Source organism: Tachypleus tridentatus, chromosome 13 (assembly GCF_004210375.1).
Source record: "Tachypleus tridentatus isolate NWPU-2018 chromosome 13, ASM421037v1, whole genome shotgun sequence".
Taxonomy (NCBI): domain Eukaryota; kingdom Metazoa; phylum Arthropoda; class Merostomata; order Xiphosura; family Limulidae; genus Tachypleus; species Tachypleus tridentatus.
The window spans coordinates 90824337-90846655 of NC_134837.1; the positions used below are offsets into that span (position 1 = coordinate 90824337).

Consider the following 22319-nt stretch of genomic DNA (forward strand, 5'->3'; position numbering starts at 1 on the left):
GCCCGCTACCCTTGGATTACGAGTCGAGCACCTTAACCACCTGGCCACGCCAGGCCTATATCTACACTGCTGGTCAAAATCTTAAGGCCATTGAACATAAAGAAAAAATATGCATTTTGGATTGTTAGATTCAACTACTTATTTGAGTAGAGCTTCGAAAGATGAAAATAAGAAAAGGGAAAATTAAAATAAAAACGTTTCTAGCATTTGATAGGGAAAATGTGAGCACTATGAAGTTACCCTAAATACTAGCTGGTCAAAAGTATAAGATTATATTGCAACGAACCGTTAATCGATAAACACGTAACGAAATTTAATCATTTATGTTCAAGCAATAGCGTTATCAACATCCCCCACTGAATCTCCTGTGTAACATTGAGTAAAAACATGGCAAAGGCTAAAAAGTTGACAGAGTTTGAACGTGGCAGAATCGTCGAGCTACAAAAGCAAGATCTCTCTCAACGTGTCATCGCTGGTGAGATTGGGCGTAGTAAAACTGCTGTTGCAAATTTCTTAAAAGACCCTGAGAGATACGGAACTAGGTGTTCACGTGGTCTGCCAAAGAAAATTTCGCCAGCGTTGAGCAGGAGAATTCGACGGGTTGTCCGGCAAGACACCAGCCGATCGTCGAATCAGATTAAGACCCTTACGGACGCAGAATGCAGCTCAAGAACAATAAGACGACATATACGAGAGAAAGGCTTTAAAAACCGAAAACGTCTTCAAAAGCAACGCCTCCTTCCACACCACGAAACAGCTCGGTTAAACTTTACTGAGAAGCACCAAACACGAGACGTAGAAAAGTGGACAAAGGTTTTGTTCTCTAATGAGAAAAAAATTAACCTGGACGGTCCAGGTGACTTCCAATGTTACTGGCACGATAAGGATATCCCACCGGAGACACAACACAGTGAAGGAGGTTCCATCATCATTAGGGGTGCTTTCTCCTTCCATGGAGCAATGGAGCTTCAGGTTATACAGGGGCGTCAAACAGCAGCTGGCTACACTTGCATGTTAGAGAGAACATCCTTATTGCCTGAAGGCCCTCGCTTCTATGGAAATGACTGGAATTTTCAGTAGGACAATGCCACAGATCTCGTGTTTGGCATTTCCTACCCTGTTTAGGACTTCTTTTTGGTATGGTTTTGAACACAACTAACTAAATTTCGTTACGTATTTACCGATTAACGCTTCGTTTCAGTATGGTCTTAAACTTTTGACCAGCTAGTATTTAAGCTAATTTCATAGTGTTCACATTTTCCCTATTAAATGCTAAAAGTTTTTTATTTTTATTTTCCCTTTTCTTATTTTCATCTTTTGAAGCTCTTCTCAAATAAGTGGTTGAGTCTAAAAACGCAAAATGCATATTTTTTCCTTATGTTCATTGGCCTTAAGATTTTGGTCAGCAGTGCATATGTGTATAATGTTTGTGATTAACTAAATCTCTCAAACAGATGGGATACTTTGTTTCATATTTCACACTTTATTTTATAAATTCATCGATGTAGTTACTTACTTCTCAAACACTTCATCTAAATTAAAAGCATTTTATGAATTATACAACATTTGCCTCCCAGTGGCACAGCGACAGTTCTGTGAACTTACAACGCTAGAAACTAAGTCTCGAAATCCGAGATTGGCAGAGCACAGATGTGCAGTTGCGTATTTTTGTGCTTAACTTCAAAAGTTTTGATTCAAATAACCTTCAGTTTTTCATGGTGTTTCATCATTCTTGAGATAAATTTCTTTCTTTAACTATCATCATCATACATTAACTATTACAGAAGTAAACTCCAGGAATACAAACAAAATTATCTTTGTGATATATTTGTTTCATTTACAAAACATTAACTTCATATCGTGTTATAGCAGAATAGTATATAAATGATACGTAAAACTTAATGTTTGAAAGCATATTATCGTAATATTTGTTATTGGTGCGTATTGTGTAATCTAATGAAACTTGGTATAAGTTATATTTCAATTTACAAAATTTGTTGTCAAGAAAGCTTAATTCTTAGGCCTTATTACTGGGAGACTAGACAGGTACAGACTTTTTAGCTTTAAGAAGAAATGTGTTACGTGATTGACATAGAGAAAGATAAAATTTCAATGTTTAACATTCTTCATCAATAATTAATTGAGCTTATGTAAAATTCATATTTCTCAAACAGCTCGTGGTATGTTTGTTTAGCTCCCTGTGAGCTATATCACAAAAGCTCGTGTGTGAAAAATATGAAAACAACTTTTTTATTCTATTACAGTTTCTCTTCTTTTTTTAAACATAGGAACCCAGCTACCCTGCAATGCACGCCTTGTTAGGACGTTGGTTCTAATCAACAGATTAGAGATTCCCTATCACAGAGAAGTTTGTTATCTTCCATAATCTACATAGGTGCGGAGATTGGAACAGTGGTGTCAGAGCTTCTCACAGGAATTCTTTGTGATTCAGACATCCTGGGTGGATAGCCATCTGCTTTTTACTTTTTAGGTAATAGGAATATTTGTTGTTATTTTTTCAGTTTTCATTTTATTTTTAGAATACTAAAACACATTATGTAGTGGCCAACGGCGAGAAACTGATTTATAATATATGATAAATTGTTTCATATCATTGCAAACATTTCTGAGACCAACTAATGCACTACGTTTCTCTAATAAATAGGCCATACACCACAATATGGTTGTTATATTTAAGCATATCTAGCATCTTCCTTTTTCAAATTATGTTTGAATAATATTTGAGTTATGTTAGATTAGATATTTCATTATGTTAATCATTCCTACATAAAATTCATATTTGTATTGTTTACGTAAATTTATGATTCAAATTCAGTATTAAGAATAAAAAAAATTAGAGGCAAAGGAAAGAGAAGAGGATAGATACACTGTATAAATATTTTGTAACATAAAACTAAGTGTGTTAATTGGACGTATACTTTTATATACCCATTTACTGCTATGATGTTCCTTATATTGTTGTTTTCTATATTGCACAAATAATACGTCTCAGTTTAATGATGGATTGGACCATTTTTGCTACTCATTGTTGCATAAATTCCTTAAAATACCTCAAGGTGTCCTTCTAGGTTATACTCTGATTTTGAGGAATATTGTTTGTACTTGGTCTGTGAAGTATTATGATAAAGTTTTAGCAGAAAGCTACACAGTAGGCTATCTGCGTTCTGTCAACCCAAGTATTTTAGTATTCTAAATCCATAGCCTTACCTCTGACACACTAGGTGACTCACAATTTGTACAAACAATAGATAACACGACACATGACACCAAACCACATACTTCCAGTTATTCTTCTTCAACAGTTTACGCTCTGTGCTTTTCTGTTCAAGTCGCTGATGAACGGTTTTCAGAATGGTGTTTCATTGCATTACTAGTAAGTTTCTTTGCGTGATATTGTTGGAGTCAAATTCGTCACTATTTAAAAGAAAATGTGACTTGATGTATGATACAATTTTAAGTTATCGGGTCCGGAAGCTTCAGTTTTCTAAAAATAGACGTATTACTTTTGTTGCTGTATTTTACAAACTTTCATAACAGGTTTCTTTTAAGAGCCGGTCAAAGAAACCGTTATAGGACTTCCTACATCGTATCCCTATGAAAATTATAATTATTATTGTCCGTTTTCATTGTCTTATAGCTACAGTGTTACTCTATTTCTGCATTTACAGAGAGATTTTTGATAGTTTGGTGCATAACATGATTTCCTTTTTCTTGCATATGTAAATAAGCCAACTTTCCTCAATAGTGTCTGTAGAGATTTCTAATAAAGTTACTAGTCAGTGTAGATTTGCTTGTTTTCCAGTTTTTCTAGATGTCCCACTTTTAACTCCAAGTTGGTGTCGTGTTATCGTTGAAACAATAACTGTTTTTTACAAAAAACAAGTTTGCATTTTATGATATTTTTAAAACAAAGATCCTTGTACCTAACTATGAGCTTAGTGAGTTCAGCGTAGAGTGTTATCTGTAATTTATTCACTTCGGTTATAACAAGTATAAGTTTTAGACAAGAATCTGTGTCACAAATATAAACATCTATAAAAATATTTCAATTAAAATACTATTATAATATTTATCTTGACGAATCCATTTACAAAAAGAAACTGTTAATTGCCAAAAATGATGTATTTCGACCGTAACAATCTTTACAAGTGTAAAAGGAAATAAACAATGAAGTTATAATATTAAAATATCATTCTGCCTATTCTCGATTGTGCAGGTATTGCAGGAATACTTTGGTTTGTTCTGTGGACAGTTTTAATATTTGATTCCCCTGAAGAGCATCCAAGAATATCGGAAGAAGAGTTCCAATTTATCCAAACTAACCAAAACAAAGAGCATGGACAAAAGGTAAATATAAATCTACTAAAAATTATAAAAAATTCTTCCTTCAAGTCAGAATGAAAATATTAATTCAGCAAATTCAATGTTTTATTTCAAATACTAATTTTCGTTTTTGTTTTACTCACAATTATGACTTATTTAGTGCGTCACTAAATATATCTTTCCATATCATTAACAAACATTACTGTGACAGGCTATAGACACATAAAATAGTAATCGCGCTCGAATATTAATTTTTATACACTTATAATAAAATTAATAAAACTAATAATGTAAATATATAAAACGACAAAAAATAAAGTTTCAGCTTGAATGAGCATTTAACAGAAGTATTTTATAAATAAGCATAAGTTTGACCTGCAGTTGATATGTTATAATGTAAACGTCTTACACATTTCGATAAAAAATTACTATTTGTTGTGTGTTTTAGAAGATTGAAAACACGTTATAATAGTGTATCGTTACTTACATTTAACCGAGTTATTACTGAACTCTTATATGATTTTTTTATAAATTTAATGATTCACACTGCTATAATATAAGACAACAATAATTAAAAATAACAGAATCATTGTAACTATAATGTACACAGAATCAGTTTGTTCACAAACAGTGCTGTTACAAAAATAAATATACACATTTCCTTTGTAGAACTATTAAATTGTGAATTCCTGGTGATCCCACAATAAGATAATTCTTGTTATTCTACCTTATCTAATATCTGGAAAAAGGAGAGAGTGAAATCCAAGATTTCAACTCATAGATACACATACCCAGCAACCAATTAACCATCCTTATAGAATTCACTTACACCAAAACTAACTTTGTATTAGTTACCCACCACTATACTGGTACAAGTGTGTTGACGATACAATTGCTGGAATCACATCTACAGAACACACAATTAGTTTTTTTTAACCACGTTAACTCTATTTATCCCGATATTAAATTCACCTGTGAACATGAAAAACTAACCAAATAACATTTCTCAACCTCAACATCACAAGAACCGATACACAATTCGAAACAGAAATCCACAGAAAAATCACCAATACTGGACAATACATTCACTGGGACTCAACAAATAATACAAAAGAAAACTCAATATATCAAGGAACCAAATAAAAACTATTCTCATCCGATAAAATTAACGATAAGATCAACAAAATATAACAACACTTCATCAACATCAACAAATTTCCTCCAAAAACCGTTGAAAAAACTATATGCACACATCTAGACCAACAACAATAAATCTCAAGATAAAACAAACTACCAAACCTTACACTGCTGCATTACAATATGTTCCAAATATCAGTGAAAAAATAACAAACATTTGGAAACACTTACAACAAAACACAACATTCCATTAAACACCAAATTTATTCAAAAACCAGGTACAAAACTAAAGTCCACATTATGTAAAAACTACACTGACAAACACAACACAAACATAATTTGTAAAATGCAATGCAATAACTGCTACATCTTCTACATTGGAGAAACTAGCAGAAAAACGGAAACTAGATTTAAAAAAGAAAAACAAATCTTCAAACGTTTACGAACACTGAAAATCAAGTAAACACAATATAACCATATAAAACACCCAGATACTAAGTAGGAATACAAATATAAACAAACGCAAAATCAATGAAGCCCTACTTATACAACAAAACAAATATAAAGGAACACCTTTATACCTATACTAATTAATAATCTAACATCTAGCTGCAACGCCCCCTACAATTCCTAACCGTTTACATTCTCGTCCCTCAGATATGTGCTCGGCAACGGTCAATTGCATAGTCTCTCTTTGTTGACCTGAAGATGACCTAAGAAGAACGAAACGTTGTTCTCTGTAAACGTGTTAACACCCACAGCAGCCGTACTGAGATACAAAGAATGATATCGATCTTGCTCACTTCGAATATAATACAAACTTCAAGTATCTTACAAAGCTTCTTACTGCAACTCTTTCTATCTAATAGACAGAGAATAAACTGGCACTGAAAGCATTCATATGAACTCACATAAAATCTCCAGTGTCAACCAATTCCAAGAAATATCCAAAAAGTGACCGTCTACAACTGCCAGTGCAAGTTTGTAAATACTTAAATTCTGATTAAGGAGTTTTAAGCTCAGGTTAAGAAGACTATTAGTAAATAATCAATTCAACACGAATTTAAAATTGAGAATACTTGCAAATAGTTTCACTAAAGTATATCAGAATACAAATGTTTTCGCTTTTTCAAGTCACGAAAGGGTTATAGCTTAAAATATCTATCAATGTTAAATGCAGTTTCTATTCAGTTGTATTATGAAATTGAAAGTGCACTCAGTATTTTGGTAGCAGAATATTTCAATACCGTGGAGGAACATGCTGACATCAGTTCCGGTCTGGATGCTGATTGCCACTCATTTTGGGCAAGACTGGGGCTTCAGTATATTATTAACAGAACTTCCAACATACATGAAAAAATATTCTTCACTTTGATTTCAAAACAGAAAGGAACTTATATTATATAATGTTTGGATAGATTTATAATTGTTTATGCGAAAAATAGTCTGGTTATGTAGTAAAATATAATATGAGTATTACTTATTGCTATAAAATATTATGTTACAAGTACTATACAACCTCCGTATAAATAATCTTCAAAGGTGCATGCTTCTTTAAAATATAAATATTTTATTGTTACAAATTGTTCTCATTGTTTATATTCTTATTAAAAATGCATAAAAGCGAAAGAAGTTCCACTTCTTTTGGAAGAAAAACTCAAGAGATTTCGGGAAATTTATTACATTTTACTTGGCACAGTAGAGCCATTATGCTATGTTTACAATAAATGTTACATTATATATGGTACTTGTAGATATTATTCACTATTCAAGTTAAAGTTCTAAAGAAAGTCCCTTAGTTCACAGCACTGTTTTACAAATACGTTGAGTTATTTCTCATCGCAATAACTTAAAAGACCGATTCATATAATATTTCAATATATCTATTTAAGAAATTCAAATAAGTTGACAGTTCTCTCAGTATCTGGCTTTACATTCTGCTTCAATTAACACTACAATGGTACAAAAACTAATATGTTTATTTGATATGTCCATTTATTTTGAAAGATAAAGAAAATACAGTTTCGGATGTCATACGTTTTATACATTTACTGTTATTTAGGAAACAGTTTTATTTACTTTTACAACTATAGAATGGTTTGTTATCTGCTCTACCGTACTTTTTTCGGGGAGCATTTGGTTGGATAGCTGGATGTCTAGCGGATTTAATCAGAGGGAAAGGATACATCGGAATTAGTAGCACTAGAAAGGTCTTCAACATTATAGGTAAGTGCAAGAAAATGTTTTAATAACTACTACCTTACATTATTACACAGCACGTGTAATTTCAATGTAATCTTGAAAGAATACTTCACAATGAAATATAGTTTAACTTATCACCTAATTACAACTCAAAAGTATTTCGTATGCAGTACGATACATAAATTAGGAATGACACAGTAATTCTTATGTATTTTAAATTCAAGACATCCTGATTTTGTTTCTTTAATATTATTCTTAGCTGAAATATCGTGTTGTTCGAAAAATAATCACGACTTCATATATGCCATTGAAAATCTAAAGCTTTCTTCTATTCACTAGCGCTTTTACTTCCAGAATTTCAGACCTTTTTAGTTAGTGAAGAAATAAAAGTTGCATATCATTTATATTTTTTTCATGAATTCAAACTTGGGCATAATGCATCGTAAATACTTCTCAATATCAACAAAGCAGGGGGTGAAAGAACCACAATCGAATGTACAGTACAGTATCGATTCCAAAAGTTTCGTAATGGAGATGTGAGTCTTAAGGATAAGAAAAGCAGAGGGCAGCATTCTGCACTTAAAAGCGATCAACTGAGAGCGTTAGTGTAAAGAAACCCACGCCAAACTCTTCGAAAAAATGGCACATAAATTGGGTGTTAGCATTTCCACAATTTCTGATAATTTCGAGCGACTTGTAAAAGTAAAAGAGCTCGACATGTGGGTTCCACACAAAATTAGTGAAAATCAGAAAACTCGCCGTTTTTAACTGTTTTATGCTGATTTTGCACAACAGAAATTACCTGCCACGAAATGTAGATCCTTTAAGTTAAATGAAGTCGATCTTCCAAAAGCCGAAGCTGCACCAATAGAAGATTATGATCACTGTATGGTGGTCTGCGGTCGTTATTATTCATTATAGCTTGCTCAACCAAGGCCAGAATATCACTGTGAAGGATTATTGTCAACAATTAGCAGACATGCATAGAAAAATTCATGAAAAAAGTGCTAAAATTAGTCAATCGAAGAGCACAACTCATACATGATGCTAAGCCACACTCTGCTCAAATGATGCTTCAGAAGCTCAACGAATTGAGCTACGAAATATTGCCTCATTTTCATAGCTTGCCAGACCTGTTGCTTACCGACTACCCTTTTTTAAAGCACTTGGACAACTTTTTATAGGACACAAGATTCAACAACAAAGCAGCAATGGAAAATGGTTTTAAAGAATTTTTCAGTTCTAAGCCTTCAGAGTTTTATCGATATGGCATAAATAGATTTGTTTCTCAATTGCAAAAGGGTATAGATTTACAGTTTCCTATTTTAATTAATAAAGTTGCTCTTTAATTTTTTATTTCTTATTAAAGTTAAAATTTTAAATCCGCCATTATTTTTATTACAACCTAATAACTTTCAAAGCTGATGACAAATGCTTTCTTCAAGTTTTCTTAGAGAAATTAATTCCATTTTTCTTTAAATACTGTCCATTGTTCTTTCTTTCATTATCGGCTTCTTTTTATTGAGATACTATTTTACTGCAGTTGTTTAGGATTGTTATCATAATAGAAAATGAAATTTCTTCCACCAAACGACGCTCAGAGGAAACATAACAGTGAATGAGTATTTGTTTATATCGGATAGAATCCAGAAATTCATCATTATGGCAGAGATAGATCACTAACTTTAGATGTGGTTAAATAGATGTTTGGATACTATCTCCACCGTGCTCAGTTAACTAATGTTAACAGACAATTATTGTTTAAGTTCTCATCACTAATGCTATGAATGAAATGCTGTTTATTGGTGTCAAATACCTCAGTTTACAACAATAGACCAAAGTACTCTTTTTCCACATACATTTTGTCCATTTCTTGTGGATTTTTACAAACTCAAGCCTCTTATTTTTATCACCTTTCGGAAATAAATTCTTTCTATCACCATTTTAGCAATACAGTCTACGTCGTACTGTGGAAAACCAGTGATTTATTAAGTTGTGCTGCATGGCAACCACTAGATACGCGTTTGTCTCTTGAGTGAAGTAAGCTTTAAGTGCTTAACTTCCAACCTTGAAAGATCAGATAGTTTTTCAGACTGACTTGCGATACAAAATTTCACTTTGTATTTTAATTATTTTTATAACTACATTTTTGTATATTTTAGTTTTTGCAGAACTTCCTCGCGGACAGAAATCTTTATATAAACATGTTATGCCGGGTTCTGCTTCACCAGAAAAAAAGTGTCTTTTGAAGTCATATTTCGTTCTAGAGGGCAAAACTTTGATGTTGGAGTCACAAACTATAAAAGATAACAACTATATTTGTACAAAAGCAGATAATAACATTAAAGTTTAAGAAAAACTGATTAACACCTACAATAGAGTCAACAAATGTGTGGAATACTTTTTGATATTGGAAGTAAATATAGTAGTTACACTATTAAAACATATATATATGTTGCATTTTTTAGTTTTCACACATATTCGTATGGCCAATTCTAACATTTTAACACCTAATATCTATCTAAAACAAACAGATTATTTAGAAAGTATTTAACTAAATATGGTTTTTAGATTAACATATGTTGATACATTTGCACCATTAGTTTTTAGCACAGGAGACTCTAACTAATATACAGTGATGTATATTTTATAATAATAATTATTAAATAGAGCAGTGCTATTTAAATATTTGTGCAAATTATTTTATATCAGATTGCGAAAAGTAAAACCAAATAAGTTGTTGTTCATAATTAAACACTAAGTTACACAATGGGCTATCGGTACTCTGCTCATCACGTACATCGAAACCTGGTTTCTAGAGTTGTAAGTCCGCAGACATACCGCTGTGCCACAAGGAGGCCTATACAAAGCAAGAAAACGAGACTGTTTTTTCACGATAATCTAAATGATTTTAAATATAATTTCAGTTTGTTGGAACATCCCTTTCTCACAGAAGTATTAGCAATATTCCTGAGTAACATTTCATGTGCTTGAAATATTTTTACCTCAATAAATCTATGAGGTTTGCTTTTCGGAAATATTACTTATACATTTTTTTTATATGGGTAGCTATATATGTTACTGGTTCTTAAAATTTCTTTTTGGTTTATTACGACTAATAAGCTACATAGATTATTAAATGAATTTAACATTAATCCATTACCCTCTGACTTAACAACATTTGGCAAATAATGAGCTCTATCTTTCTGTAAATGGCCCGGCGGTTAAGGCACTAGACTCGTAATCTGAGGGTTGCGGGTTCAAATCCCTGTTACACCAAACATCCTCACTCTTTCTTCTGTGGGGGGATTATAATGTGACGGTCAGTCCTACTATTCGTTGGTAAAAGAGTAGCCCAAGAGTTGAGGGGGTGTTGATGACTAGCTGCCTTCCCTCTAGTCTTACACTGCTAAATTAGGAACGGTTACCACAGATAGCCCTCGTGTAGCTTTGCGCGAAAATCAAAACAAACCAAAATCAAATCAAGCTCTCTTTTTTAAAAAAATCATGTTTGTAAAGTAAGAACTTCTTTTTGAAACCACTAGGTTCTTTAGGACCAGCCTTATGTTTGACTGGCGTAGTTTATGCAGGCTGCAATAACACCTTAAATGCTGCTCTCTTCACGCTAGCCATGGGTTTCAGTGGATTTTCATATGCTGGATTCTTAGTGACCCACATCGATTTGTCTCCTGACTTTGCAGGTATAGTTTGTAATAGTTCCTGAAATTTTTTTATTGTTTATATTCTAAAAACCGGTTAAAAGTTTAGAATATTTTGTAAAAATTCAATACCAACTGTAAAATGGTTTGAAGAAGTACCTTGATGTAAACGTGCGAATTGTATGAGATTGACATCACGCGAAAAAAAGATATTGTTTAATATTTTAATATACATATTTTTAAACAAATATTTAAAGTTTAATATTCAACTTCAACTCCCTTTATATACAACAGCTTTAAAAGTTTCTGAATATTTTATTTTTAAACAACATTCTTAGTATTCTAACGCCATAAAGTTCCTAAATATGTAAAAATGTATCTAGCCAGCTTTTCAATCATGAATTTCTTATTAACTTATCTAACTCGTAATAACCTACCGTACCTAATTTTCCAAAGTGATAATTGCCACAGCATCCAGAAATCTTCATGTATAAAAGATTTTCCATGTTCATCATTTCTGCACTTTTAATGTTTCCAGGATATTTATTTGTTTATTTACTAAAATTTACGTTCGTAACTTGATAACTACAAAAATGGCATTTTCCATGTCCTGTTTTATCACATTTGAATAGAATTTTAGCTAAGCTAAAATTATCAAAAAGGTGTTTTAAATACTAATAAGTTTAAAATTAAGAAAGTTAAACGTCTAGGGTTTTTTGGTAATCATGTTTTCGTATTTTGATATATATAAACAGAACCTGGTACAAAAATACAATTTAAAGATATTCGAATCAGAGCTATAGACAGTTTTGGAATTTTTGTTTTTTCTAAAATTTTCAGCAAGAAAATCACAGTTTGAAGGCTCTGTAAACTAATCATTTGTATATGAATCACCTTATGTGGGATTTGGTAGAAAATTACTTTCTTGTAGTAGGTCCCAAACGATCATGTAGACAGCTTTCAATTTTTCTGCTGTATAAACTGATCATCCTGCAACTTTATAGCAGAAACATGTTGTATTCCTCCGAAAATGTTAGCCTTTTTAATACTTATCATTTCTGTATAAAAATTATTATGAAATATTAAGTTAAAACTACGACTCTACAAATGTTGGATAAATTTTATTTAAGTTTTATTTGAAGTAGTTCAAAGACTTTTCAAGAGTTTTCATTTAAAAATTGCAAAGTTAGTAATGAACTTATTGTTTTGATAGTTACCAAAAAGATTATAACTGAGACATCGTTATCAAGATTTAGGTTCATAACCACTGCCATAGAAAATACATAAGTGAGTGAATTTACAATATTGACTTGTACATTACCATATCATGGCCATCCAGCTGTTGGTATTGTTAATGCCGTGTGTGTTTCGTTTCAAAATATATCTGTGAATTTTCTATTACACTTAAGAAGTCAGTGAAAGATTGTTATTTAACAATTAATGTTAGAAGTATGTTTGACAAAACGCTACAAAGTTTGACACACAGTTAAAACATTCTTATAAAATATATGAACCTAAAAAAGTAAATGGGTTGTCAAAAACAGTATTGTCCAATCAGAGTGCACGCTTACCATACGGAATAACCGCAATTTTCTAAAGACATGGAAACTTCATTATATTTGTCTTTTTTAGAAGTACCCAAAAGATAATGTATTTCCTAGAATTTCACTAGTTTACAAAGTATGTAGGACGAAGATGTGTTCGTCCCATTGAGATAAAGTAAAATAAATACTGTGTAAAAAGCTTTTCGATTTCCTGTGGAAATTGATTCAATTAGATTTGATGAAATAGAATTCAGGAAACTTGTTCTAATGCCGAAATCGTTCAAAAAAGTTTATATAGACCATGATTAACGTTTATCTATAATGGAAAAGTTATAAGGAAAAATCACCAAAAGGTAATTTTTTCAAACTTTGTAGATAGTGGACATGATACTGTTACCAAACGAATACGTTCCACAGGAAATTAGGAATCATGTTAAACATACCATGCAGACGTTTTTCATCAAGATTCCTTTTACGCAACGTCACTATAACCACAACCGGAACTAAGGAGCTGTGTAGCCAAACATTGCATATGAGAAGTTCAGAAAAAGAATCTCAGAAACTCTTTGCAGCAAAAGACAAAAAAAAGAGTTCAGATTAAAAACTCAATCATAAAATCTGAAGCAGCTGGACAATACTAATTAACTTGAGCTGAAATTAAGTAAAAACTCTCTATTTTGATAAAACTCCCATTAAGAAACCAATCCATGTTAAAAGCATACACACAGAATGGTGTAGCATAGCTTTATGAAAAGAACGACTAATAAAACTACCATTTTCCAGCCATATCTAGTAACGAAATTTTTCAAGGAGTGAAAAATATGAAATGATGCAGTTAACGTTGTTGTATGCAGTTAAACACAAATCTATTCAAGTACATGTGCTCTTTTTACTACAGGTATCAAAACCTGATTTCTATCGTTGTAAGTCCGCAGACAGTAGTGACAATTTCCTATCCGTTTTCTTGCTGAGGAGGAATAAAATATAATATATCTAAAGATGAAACTTTATTTCTACAAGTCTAAATTACTATGAAAATGATAAATATCAAGAAATGTATATAAAATCAGAAGTTCAGTGTATCTATATTAATATACTATCACTGAGCTAATTCTCGTAACTCATTAATTGCTGAAGCTTTTAGAGAGACAATAAAAGTTGCGTTGGAAAAATACAACGAGAACATCTTCACATGTCTCAGAAACGTGTTTATTTCAACAGTATTCTTCGTTTGTCTATTTCTTGAAGGTCCACTTAAAAGGTTAATAAGCATTTCGTACAAGTTTCTTATCGCAAATAAATGGAGGATGGAAAACAAACTAAATAGTTTAGGTTAGAACACGTTTAATCTCAGAAGGAAAAAATAATTCAATGTAAGAAGTTTTGGTTAGGGATTGTACTAGTTGTGATCCGTTATCTTTACAGGTTAAAGCTCACCTGATCAGTAATCTTGAAATATCTGAATCCGACTAAATTGCATATCCAAAAATAAGAACTACTTCTCATTTACTGACATTTTTTGATCCACAGAAATGCTAATAGTTTACTGTAAATATTATGAGCATAATAAAACCATCTAAATCAATAGGGTCAGCCTCGAAAATGACATACTGAAAAAATGGTCATCGAAACAGCTGCAAGAAATGTGCCCAGAGTCTATCATAACACTTATTATTTACAATAGCTTAAGACTCAGTCACAAAAATATCTTTCAAATGGTATCTAACAACTATCAAACATCTATGATGTAGAGATAAACATTTAAGCTCGGCAACTAGAGAAAAACAGAGATAAACATTTTCATATCCACATCATCAATAAGACATCTTAATGCGAATAAAACAATCAAGATGGTTTGTGTTTATATACGACTGATATGTGGAAATGTCTGTAGGATAATATGAACAATTTCAACAGTTTTTGGTCGGAGCCAAACTTTAAAAGAGTAGATTTATATATTTTGTTTCATCCCCAAGAGCAAGTAATAGTGAAAACTACATGAAAATAGTAATAGCGAAAACAACATGAAAATAGTGATAGTGAAAACTACATGAAAAATAGTAATTACAAAAAAAATGGGAGTTGAATCAACTGGCAAATTTAAGCTTCAATGGCGCTTGGTGGGTTTTTAAAAGACTGCTCTCTGAATAAAACGTTTTCATACCAAGTAAAGTACTCTGATACAATGTTCTTTACTGAAATGTGTAAATGTTAGGTATCAAGAAAATTAGGACGAATACCCATAATCTATCCTCGAGTGAATTTTTAAAACTATTTAACAACGTATTATTAAATCTAATATCTATATAAAGGTAAACGTGTGAAAGACGAAGTACATGAGTACACAATTTGCTGTTCCCATTAACGAAATACAAAACTACTGTCATAGCTCCAAGTCATCATCTCTGAGTTGGTTGTACCAATGAAGTTGTGACGATGGGTATCCTTTCATTGTGATGATTCGCATTCTATATTATGATCATTTTTATAATTAATGAAATAATAATATCTTAATCTTTGACTGTTAATGTTCTTCTTATTTTCTTCCAAGAATATTTTATAATAAAAAATAATACCTTTCACTTCTATGGTGATTGAATATGCTACTAACCATGGTAACTGAACTGTATCTTATTTTTTGAGAACTTAAGGTACCATTGGATGCTTCCGATACTTTACTCTTATCATAATAATTGTATTATTTCATTTTCTTAATACTGGGAAAACAGTTTTCCGTCCTAGTAGAACATATATTGATGTTTAATGGTTCTGTTAACATGATATTATTATATTTTATCTATTACACCACTTTTTATGTAAATTTTCCTACACATCAAAGTCAATTCATTACACATTACTTTTCAAATTAAAATCTCAAATGAGTCAGAAATAATATGTAAAAATAACATAAGTACCATAATGACATTATTACAAAAATGGAAGAAAAAGATTACAAAACTGCGTTAAAAGAATTCATTAAAAGTTATTTTACACATGAAAATAAATGGACCCTCAAAGTGAACCAGAATACCATAATAAAGTAAATTGTAATAAAACTCAGCCCAGGTTACTGAAAAAAAACAGTTTCAAGTCTGACAAGCTATTTTTTAACGACGTTGTTAGTAAAGGCAAGATTTGAGGCTTGGCAAGGTGATAAGCCATATTGGAAGTCCAATGTTATAGATGAAGGTGAGAAAAATATATTTGTCTGACTTGCTTCCTTATCAATTTATGAAATGTATAATGTGATCATTTTAATTCTCCAAGCAACTTAGCAATTTTCAGTCGTATGTAAAAATACTTACACTATCAGTATGTCAAATGTTCTGCAATAAATGCAAGAAATGTTGTCCTATTACTGAATATGAACATTAAGTGGGTATTTAAACGTTTGGCTGATATGTGTGAATATGGAAATGGAATTTTAGCAAATAAATTAGATGGCGTAATAGCCACTGTCGTAATTTGATTTAACATTTTAATACAAATTATTCTAATTTTAGAATGTAAAACTAAATGTTTAAATTTTATCCAGAATGCGAATTTTAGGTAAACATTTAGAAGAGCTCAGAGAAATTATTTAGTGCTTTCTAAAAGTTACTGAATAACATTATCGTTCAATAATGTAACAAAATTTATCACCTTAGCTTCATAAGTTTAAACTAAAAAATTTCAGCTCTTTATTAGGTTTAGATAAGCATTGTAATATACGAACAGACTACCTGTTTTTGATGCTAAGATAGAACTGTAAGTCAATTTTACAACTTTGTTTGTTTAAGATATTTTAGTGCAGAATGTTACAATAAATTGTAATCTCAATTAGCCATGTTCATTGCGTTAGCTTTTAAACATTATAAAATAGTACTGCAGGCTATGTTTTGCTTGTTATTTGGTTTCGGCATTTTTATTCATTAGCAAGAGGAAGCATTGGGCTCATGCAATGGATGTGGATTAATTTGTAGAATACTCTTGAAAACTTAGCTAGCTATTTAAGCCATACAGAAAGCGATTTAAGGAAAAATAGCCTCATCGGTTATCGCTATATCGAGAATGCTTGTCAATTTGTCTTTTATTGTCAATCGGTTAGTAAGTTAGTTCAGTTTCATGAAAAATTGAGTTTATATTTCACTGAATAATAGAGAAACGAAAAAGTGTCATTCGTACTAGAGGAGCTAGGAAGTATGTATAATTGTTGTATTACCAGTTACTGCAGACTTGTGTCTGTTATTGAAATTGGTTAACCTAACTTGTATAAATTCTAAGAAAAGAAGTAAAAGCCCAGCATGGCCAGTTGATTAAGGCATTCGACTCCTAATCAGAGGGTTCCGGAGTTCGAATCCCCGTCACACCAAACATGCTTGCCCTTTTAGCCGTAGGAGCGTTATAATGTTACAGTCAATCCCACTATTCGTTGGTAAAATAGTAGCCCAAGAGTTGGCATTGGGTAGTGATGACTAGCTGCCTTCCCTCTGGTCTTACACTGCTAAATTAGGAGGGATGGCTAGCGCAAATAGCCCTCGTGTAGCTTTGCTCGATATTCAAACCAAACCTATAAAACGTAAAATAATTTGCTCAGCAAAAAAAAAACCTCTTACAAAAGCAAGATAATGATCACACTAAAAATGTTACTAAGGAGTATTTCACACTAGGAGGTATAAAATACTTGTTAAATAATAATACATGATCATTTGGTAGTTTTGTTATTGTTTTTAGAAAAACTGGACAACTTTAAATATCAGGGTACTGCTCAAACTACTATCAAATATGTGAACAAACAACCATTTACCTCGAATAGAACTTACTGAATGTATTGATGCACTATCCATCCCCACATCCAAACCACTTAAATTATGAATTAGAAAGATTGTATAAAATATTAAATCAAGAGAAAGGTTAGCCTCGAGAAACCCTTAGAAACAATTTTTTTAAACTAAATTTGAGAAGTTATTTGGTATTAAAAGCCCCAAACAGCCACAAAATAAAAACATTATTCAAAAAGTTGCTGTGGAAAAGACAAATGGAAAGAGAGCATCAACATCAGTTTTTTTGTTTGTTTGTTGTTGTTGTAGTTATACACAAACCATAATTAAAAGTCAACAATATTATTGAAAACACTTGCGAAAGGCACAAAAATGAAACAACTTATGAAGCTATGTGGAATCATTGTGATCATTGTTAAATAAATGAAACGGCAAATAAACGGCACAATATTTATCAAGCCAAAACATCAGTTTAAAGGACCCTCGTATGTCTTGAAAATCTTATCTGTAAACAATGTTAAAAGGAAACGTAGAGAAATTGTCGTTAAAGGACAGAAAACAGCTAATGGTATGTTAATAGAGTTTATAAATAATTCACATAAAATTAAAAATATATTTTGTATTAAATTACCTTTAAACAGAGAACAATTAACGTAGTATTTTTCATTGTTAACCAGATATTAATAACATTCTTCAATCTATCGCCATCTGTGAGGCCTACTTGCAAATGTTCTTGCATTTATTGTGTTGTGATTTAAAACATACGAATATTATTCAAAAGTAATCGTGTATAACACGATTATGACCTACTTCTAGTGTTACAATCGTCGTTATGTAGATATTAACATATATTTACAGTACAAATGTGCTTATTATTTTTTACTGGTTTACTCAGTAGAATCTTCACAATTTATTACTTGTGTTATGTTTATGTGCTGTTATGATGACATCGAAATTCAAAGTTATAAAAAGCTTTAATTTAGTCTTCCCAAAATGCTAAATATCGTCCTCCAAATTGTTTTTATACAATTTAATTTTCTAGTTTACACTTTTTTACGAGTTTAACTTCTGTTAAGAGTGGTTCAGCCACAGGTCTGGGGCTTATAACGTTAAAAAATCGTGTTTTGCTACCCGTGGTTGGAAACAGCACAGATAATCCATTCAGTAACTTTGTGTTTGACAACCACTATTCACATATGTGTATTGACAAAACTCTCACCTGAATTGGTTTGTCTTGAATTTTGTTCAAACCTACTCGAGTATTATCTGCACTAGTCGTCCACAATTTAGCAGTGATAGACCAGAGGGAAAGAAACTAGTCAACTCTACCCACTTCAAACTCTTGAACTATCCTTGTACCAACGAATAGTAGCAATGACCTTTACGTTGTAACAACTCTATAACGGATAGGACGACGGAGATTCGAAGCCGCAAATTAGGAGTAAGTGTTCCAGGGCAACTAATAAGTAACACGGATAATTCAATTGAGCTTAAAGGAATGAAATTTAAATAATCCATTTAAAACAAAACTCACGAGGATATTTTTATATTTCCAGAGAGCAATTTTTGTTTTTGAAAATAGAATGATATATTTGGAGTAACGGAGTAATGGAGTGTTTGTGATTATAACTTTTGTTTTGCAGGAACATTGATGGGGTTATCCAACGGTTTTGCTCAGATAACCGGATTCATTGCTCCAGCTTTTGTTGGAAGTTTGATAGAAAACAATGTAAGTCAGAACAATTTTCAGTTTTTTTCTTTAATTTAACCAGCTTACGCAGTGTCAGAACTTTCACTGCGTGGAAATTTAAAGGTAGATAAAAGACTGTTTGGAAATCTTAACATATTAATAAGTAGTATTAATGACCATGAATGATATAGTTCCAAGAACACAATTAAAGATGCATTATCAAGGACAACATGGGATCTGTAACACTATTCTTGTAAAAATTAACTAACCTGATTCAAAGGGAAGCACGTGTCGAATAATGTGACTTATATATAATCACATAAACCAAATAATTTGTAACCAGCTAAGGTTTTTCTTTGGTCATTTTCTCTTTCTGATTTGAAACTGAATTTTGGGTAACTAAATAAAATAAAAGCAATAAAAAATTATATTAAGTGGTCATTATTATTCTATTTTTCGTTTATTTCCAACCAATAATTGCAGCAAATGATATATATACACAAACCACATTTTTCCTGTGCCAACATGAATTTCTAGAGAGAGTAATAATCATTTCCCACTGTTAAAAATGAGCTCTCAACCTTTAAGGACACAGTGATCATTTTTTTTAAATTTTAGAACCCTGTTTTTGTGCTCTTACTGGAAAGAAAGACATCGGTGTACAGATCTAACTTGATGAGAAGCCGACAACTAGCGTAATTACTTGTTTTGAACTTTAAATTGATTTACTGCGAAATATGACTAACTGATTTTGTATTGTTCATTACTCAACTTCTAATAATGTGTTTCCATTAATAATAACTTTGTCCAAGCGAACTAGTTATATATAGGAAAATTAAAATTAACTCATTATTGAATATAGTTACATTAATACGCTGTTCTTACTTCTAATGGTTCAAATTATATGTTTCATCACTTGGGTACCTCTGCTGTTTACAACATTTTCGACCTGTATTCTGGAATATCGTTATACTCTGTTACGGCTGAAAAGTGAAGATCAAGTGAATGTTTAATGTTCTGTTAGTGTCGTGTTTCAATACTCATGGTGTTATGCGTGTGATGTGGTCCTACACTAACTCACGTTGTGTGATCGTGACTTTATTTGTCTGCTAATTTTACGCTTAATTATGGAATTAGCAGGAACAAGTTTGGCTTTCAGACTGGGGATGTCAATTAGAAACTCATTAACTATATAGCATGCTTCTCTATCCCAGGCTATCTACAATGCATCAAAAAGGTCATTTAGTCATAATAATGGCTCAGAAATAAGTTGTCATGATCATCTTGTATTGTATATTGTGGTCCTAACACTTCTTGTGATACCGTTCATACCTTTCATAACACGCTGGAAGGACCAAATGTGACGTTTCTGCTTAGGTAACAAGAGTATTGAAGGTTTCTCTCCATTTGGATAACTATATAATAATTTGTTGCTGATGGAAGAGCTTTATTGGTAAATTGGGATTGTATGAATAATCAAGAAGATGTGAATGGGGCAGAAGAGAGAGCATACTTTATGTTTGTAGTTGGCTGTGTGTTAACTTGTTACAAATTTCTTCCTTCATGTATGATTAACATAAACTGTTAAACTATTTTAGGTATTTGTTCTTTAAATAGTGATTATATGTCACAAAGACTTAACTTTCTAGGACATGTTATCGTCTCTCTGGTTGAATTATTCAGATTTTCGAAAATACATATAACTAGAGTTAGTTGTGGTAAAAGAAGGTACATGGACAAAAGTTAAATAAATTGAAAATACCACAATGTAAACAAAGCACGATAATGAAATAAATTTAATTTTGTGTTTTTTTATATTTTTACAGTTTATTTCGATGTTAGTAATATAGGAGAAAATATCTAATATTTTAATATCAAAATACATCTTTAATTAGGATGCATGAAGTTTTATGTTCAACAATTTTCTTCAGTTTTTCTGTGTCTTTTATCTCTTTGTAATTTCCTTCTTCTCTTTTTCTTCTTTTTTTTCGTTTCTAGAAGTGGGTCAATCTCATTCCGTGATCAGGTCGTCATCTTAAGTTTTAGTCAAAGTTCTGTTATATTTTTGCCAAAATAATTCCACTTTTGACACCAAGTCTATAAGGTTACTCTTTCATTTTGTAAGTTCTTTGGAGGTATATGGCAAAAAAGAATTATAACTCCATCTCACATAACAGTAACAAATAAATTTATTTCTTGAATAAATGTCTAATACAGTCTATTTAATTTTTAAGCCTAAGTTTACAACTACTTTTAACCTAGATCCCTAAACAAATGTAGGCCTAGCTTCAAATACGACGTTCAGTATAAATTACAAGATGTATGCATAAATCACAAAGTTTCTTCACAAAGCTAATATATTGATAAAAAATTACTAGCTCACCAACTAATTTAATGGCAAAAGAGGCATGACATCTCTCATTGAATAATGTGTCTTACACTGTACTAATAGACTGGCACAAAAACGAATTACTCACTAAATACTTCACCGAATTCTCAATGAAACTGAATACTCGTACTTATAATGTATTCTCATTTTTCGAAATTACAGCAAATTTTTATATCGATACGTTATCAGGAACATTCTAGGTACTCTACCGACTAGTTTTATGAACTTCTTAAATCTAGCGTCATCATCATGATTAGTAACTCATTCTATCAAATAATTAAATTATAACAATGAACATTTAGCTTACAACACTTCCCCCCTTCCTTTGAAAAATCCTAATGTAGAAATGAAACAGTACTTTTAATTGTTCATTCACCAAATCTTTTGGTAATTTTCTCTTCCCAAGTCTATGGTATGAGATTGAATTAACTCTTCTCCTTTGTCATCACTTGCTGTTTTGATGAAGTTATTCCTAGATCTGATTAGTTCTTTGCTATTTCATTAACATGACTAGGCTCGAAAACTCAATCTTAAAATATTGTCTATTTGGCTTAACAACATCTGTTGATTTATCGAAGTTTGTATTTGTTTTTC

At 31.6% G+C, this 22319-nt stretch overlaps 1 pseudogene across 1 annotated transcript in view; it reads left to right on the forward strand.

Moving 5' to 3' along the window:
• Window positions 1–22319, forward strand: part of LOC143236217 (sialin-like) — a 30968-nt pseudogene that overhangs the window by 5882 nt on the left and 2767 nt on the right. The window contains exons 3-7 of the transcript XR_013019511.1: window positions 2367–2491; window positions 4238–4368; window positions 7575–7707; window positions 11229–11384; window positions 19290–19375. The product of XR_013019511.1 is annotated as a sialin-like (transcript). The remainder of the gene's footprint in view (window positions 1–2366; window positions 2492–4237; window positions 4369–7574; window positions 7708–11228; window positions 11385–19289; window positions 19376–22319) is intronic.